The 5,267-nt window shown below is 45.0% G+C and overlaps 1 long non-coding RNA gene across 1 annotated transcript; it reads left to right on the top strand.

Moving 5' to 3' along the window:
- The first annotated feature begins 1,960 nt into the window (after positions 1-1,960).
- LOC130141996 (uncharacterized) lies at positions 1,961-4,090 on the top strand. The gene is made up of 3 exons (XR_008819241.1): positions 1,961-2,149; positions 2,718-2,979; positions 3,872-4,090. It is a non-coding gene; the product is annotated as an uncharacterized LOC130141996 (long non-coding RNA).
- The last annotated feature ends 1,177 nt before the right edge of the window (positions 4,091-5,267 follow it).

The raw sequence follows: 5,267 nt of genomic DNA, 5'->3' as shown, positions 1-5,267 counted from the left end.
TCTTTATTTCTACAGATACTCCCATGACAGCAAAACAAGACATTAAGTGTCTCTCCACATGTAATGCCTTTTCTCCGGTTTGTGCAGTGGTCCATATAAAATGAGAATAGGTGTCAATTGTGACATGCACATACTTAAGCTTCCCAAAGTCAGGTACATGTGTTACATCCATTTGCCAAACCTGAAGTGCCTTCAGACCTTTTGGGTTAGTGCCCACCCCTAAACCAGGTCCATGATGACTACATGGAGGACAGGAGCGGACAATACCCTTTGCAACTGCTATGGGTATTTGATACTGTAGATGTAAAGACTTTGCATTCTGATGAAACATCTCGTGGCTGTTACGAGCTTCTTCAAACTTATTTGTTGGAGGAGTTATTGCCAGACAGCTGACTGCTTCATCAGCTCTAGCATTACCTTTGCCCAACCCAATGGTCCACTGATGACTTCTAATATGCATAATACAAAATTCATGTTTTCTCTGTCGAAGAGTACTACGCAGTTGTATAAACATTTCACCAAGATGTTGGTTCTTTGCCTCTCTCAAGAAGGCATCTTCAATGCACTGTACTACAACTACGTACAATGAGTCTGATACTATGTTTACAGGTGTGTTGTTCCAGCTTCCTAATGCCTAAAACACTGCTTTCAGTTCTAAGGCTTGAAGGTTGTCCCATGGTTCACCAGTGATCACTTGTTTCTGCCACTGATTATCGGATTGCCAAACACACGCAGCCTTCTTCATCTTTCGTCCTGCATCTGTAAACACCCTTGGCCCTTCAACTGGTCTTTTTGAGCATAACTGTCTCGCAATCCACTGGTAATGTTCTAACATCTTCCAGAGAGGGCATTTGGCTGGTTGTTGTGTACAACACCTGTATAACCCATCAGGGCTTCCTGTATGGCTGTTGAATGTCACAGGAGCCACTCATAATCATCACCACGGACTGGAATACTGATATCTGCCGGTTCAGTCCCATCAATTTCAACAATCCTGTCCCTTCCTTTTCTCACCAAGGCCGCTACTGCTTCAGGGCGACTTAAAATACGATGACTGGGTTGCAATGGCAAAAACCACCACTCTAAAATGATTGCCATATTTTCCCCTTTTTTCTTTTGCCATTGTAAAATAAGGGCAAAAGGTGAAGTGGCAACATTACAAAACAAAAAGGATAAGGGATGATTTGCCATTCGGCGACCACACCAGCCAGTCTGAATCTTGCAGGACACAACTTCTAGGGCAGCCCGCTGCTCTGGTGAACAAGTTTGAGGACTGTTGGCTTCGGTGTCATGCAACCAGGATCAGAACGGTTGCAAATCATAATTAGTGAGGCTCTTTGCATGTCATCAGAGTGTAAGGGAATCGTGCAGAAACAGTCTTTCAAGTCTATCACAACAATTTTGCCAATTCTGAGGGATCACTGTAGGAGTTAGAAGACCAGGTTGCAACACTCCCATCGCTGAAATCTGATCATTAACCTTCCATAAATCATGCCCCAATTATGTGCATCAAGATTATTAACCCCTACTGGACAAGCTAACGAGCTAGTTCACCTGCCAATCACCCTCCAAAATAGCATCACAAACAACACCAGACCAACACTGTAGAATTGGATCTTTTCTCGAGTTCAGCATCGGTGGGGTAGTTGGGCTTATTGGAGGAACTACATGTATTGAAGTAGTAGGCAGGTTCATTTTAACTCACTTTTCCAGGTTTCTTAATCTATCTATTACCTCCTGTAAGGATTTCTCTGTATTGTTATCACAAAGCTTTTCCCTGCCTTCCTCCTCAAATTCGTCAGATGATGTTTCAGGACGAGGAGGTTACGTCATCGGACGGCGCTTTTGCCCTTCCCCCCCCCCCCCCCCCCGCCATTTGACCTACGAGCTGTAGCCACCCTCCTTTTTGGCCTTGCTCCACCCACGGCTCCAATTGGTGCAGCAGGACTCGCTGCTCCTCCTTTCTGGGGAGGCTCAACTGCCTCTTCCGGTTTCGGCTCAGTTACAACAGACCCCCGAGGAGTAACTTCCTGTTTGTCCGCTGTCTTATCTAAAAGCTCCGGCACTGTTGAACACGCAGGGGCGGACATACCCTTCATAGGATGAGTATGCCCAACTCCGAAAAATGTAGCCAAGAGAGAAGGCTTTGGTGAGTCACCCTTCTGCTCTGTTGATTTTTCTACCACATCTCCCCCCAACGCTTCTATGGCTGCCGCTGCTAATTTTTTTCCCGCCTTCATAGTTTCCAGAGTGTTAACTATCGACCGCCACGTAGCTCCTAACGCTTTAGCTTCTTTTCCTTCTTTACCTCCATCGATTGTAGTATCCCAGAGGCAATTTTCCACTTCTCTCCATTCCGTAGTACTAAACAATAACGCGGGCTCGAGGATCTTATCCTTTTTTCGTGCCCAGTGAACTAATGTCTCCACTTCTGTTTCTTTAACGCCCTCCCCTCTCTTAAGGAGGATTCTAGTTAACAGTTTAATTGCCGCGTCTAATTCCATCGTGGTCTTCTCAGAGCTCCTCCCTCTCACAGAAAGGGTATGAGCGGAGAAGCCCCGCCGCACTCGTTGCGGTCTTCCTTAGTGCCCTCCCTTCTCTCAGATAGGATATCAGTGGAGAGCCCTGCCGCGATTTACTCTATGCGGTCTTACCGCTGGCGGGGGTGCGATCTGCAGCTCTACACCGAACTCTGGACTCCACTTTTCGCCTTCCAGGTTTCGCCCGCCTCCGACCTCCAGCTCCCTAATCGGACAACGTCCCTTCGGGTCCGATGCACGGAGACTGCCTCATTTAAGCGAACCACATTTAAGCGACTAAATGGATCCCTGTTCGGGCACCAGACGAAAAGAGTCCCCCGTGGAGAGTCAGCCAAGTCACGACAATCACACCAATATGGCTACATGCCGTGCTCACTTTATTAAACAAACAGGTCATATTTACAACTTAAACCGACCACTCACCCGACTTTACACACAGGTGAGTGGATAAAAGTCTCTGGCCATGCGGGCGTCCGTGTCGCTGATCGGTGAGCATGCTGCAGGCACCTGATCAGAGTGTGCTGATGAGAGTGTGCTGATTTCGCGGTTCCCAGGACTTGCTCTGCACCTGGCTTCTTGTTTGTGCACAGCTTGTTTTCTTTTTCCCACTGCTTGTTCCAAGGACAATTTAAAGTTGCTCTGCAGCTTCAACTAACAGGCCTGAGTTGTCCAACCCGGACAATGGTAACATATGTCCTTGGTCCTTTAAAAATCCCTCTACAAGCCACCACACTGGATATGAACAAACTATGCGATAAAATGCAATGTACCTTTATTTTGCTTATTTAGTTGTGAGTGTGTGAGTCATATGGCAGGAATATGCCTTTTAAGCTGGCTAAGTAGCTGCACAGTCACAGTGACAAAGTTCAGTGACAGTAGGCAGAGAGGGACTCCTCCAGAATAAGAATACTTGAGGGGCTTAAATTAATCCTGAAACAGGTTTTTAAATGCTGATTTTAGAGGAAGAGTATTCACATGACTAAGCTGAATAATCAGCGTGGAAATTAAAATGCTAAGGCTTGAGCGGGCCTCTTGACTGAACTCTCACCCTGTCTCCTGAAACAATAATTATCACTGTGTAACCTTTATGATAAATTAGTCCCTGTGCTAAAGAAAGCAGATTCCAGACTGACCTTGAGCAGTTCTGTGGCCTTGCGTACGTAACAGGATGCGAGTTATACATATCTGTTATCTGTATTATGCATAGTGTCTCTAAGTATCCACTTTACAGGGAGAGTTCACATCAACAGTCTGTTTCTCTGCTGCTATGTTCTCTCCCATAGCTATAGTAAATAAACTGCTTCTGACCCGACCAAAAATTTGTATTCCAGTTATTCCATGACATAATCTGATGCCATGACTTGGATTCACACATCTTGCTTCACCTGGGAGGACTGCAGACTGCTCCCTGCCAAAACCCCTTGGTGCCACTCAGAAAGGTGCGGGACCTTTCGACATACCCATTGGCTTGTTGAAATGGTGTGCAAATTAGAAGGAGCGATCCCCCTTGTACCTGGCACTGCAATAAACATACTTGATTTATAACTCTCCTCAAGTTGTAGAGTTCAATTCCGCATGTCAATTTGATGACCCAGGTGGGACATTCTCTGTCCAGCTGCGGGACCTGCTGAGGATGGGACTCATCTGGGCGCCCCTGAGATTTCTCGGGAGGACTCTCCTCCTCACCCAGATCATGGCAGGGACAGACAAGGACCATCATTGGAGGACCAGTTATGTTGTAATTGGGTTGGGGATACCTGTTAGTTGTGAGGAGACGTCCTATGCGAGATAAAGAGCGATGGTGCTTGCCCCTGGAAAGGTTGGGTATGGTAATTTGGGTGCTCTCCTTGATACAGCAGCAAGAAGGGGCCTCTTGAGGGGTAACTTAGGTTTTCTCTGGAGTGGTGTGTTTTGGCCATGGTAATTTGGGTTCTCTTCAAGAATGTGTTTTGGTCATTTTGTCATCTGTTGTAAAATTTGGTACCATGTATTATTTGAGACCTCTTGTTTATATTTGATGCTCTGGAATGGCATAACGTTGTTTGAGTTTGGAATTTCCATTACAAAATGGTATTTTTGTTATCTATCTGAGTGAGCAGAGTGAGTGAGTGTATAACGGGCCCTTTTGTGTGTTTTGTGCAACTGAGATGTAGCTCAGCTACGAAGAAAGTGCTGAAACCTGTAACTTGTAATAATTTTTATTATTAACTGTATTGTATAAAGTTGAAATGGGAGGTCAACAGAGTGGGGAAATAGTAAAAAAGAGCCCTTTGGGTTGTATTTTGGCTCATTGGAAGAATATAGGAGGAGCGCCAAGTGGGAGTGTGAATCTGAAAACATTGATAAAATATTATAATCAATGGTGGCCTTTATATATTTTAGAAGATCAGGAAAATGTAACACCTTGCTACAGTTAATGCTATTTTTAAGATGACAAGGAACATTGGATGAAGTAATGTATGCAGGTATGTTTTTCACATTGAGAAGTCATACAGAGTGTGGCGGAAGGAGTGCGGGATTAATATAGCACCACCCAATCCTTTGATTTTGACTCTAGAAAAGGATAGGGAAAAATTGAGACCTAAACTAGAAAGATGTTCTTGTTGAATTTTTTGTGTAATATGTGATTGCTATGTTTTGTAAGAAACAGCCTCAGGTTGTGGCTCCTCCTGTGGAGCAACCGGGGTGAAGCACGTTGTGAGATAAAAACTTGCACTAATGTAGGAC

This window comes from Falco biarmicus, chromosome W, assembly GCF_023638135.1.
Source record: "Falco biarmicus isolate bFalBia1 chromosome W, bFalBia1.pri, whole genome shotgun sequence".
NCBI classification, from domain to species: Eukaryota; Metazoa; Chordata; class Aves; order Falconiformes; family Falconidae; genus Falco; species Falco biarmicus.
The sequence above is the reverse complement of the archived record's forward strand: the minus strand, read 5'-3'. Positions and strand labels throughout refer to the sequence as shown.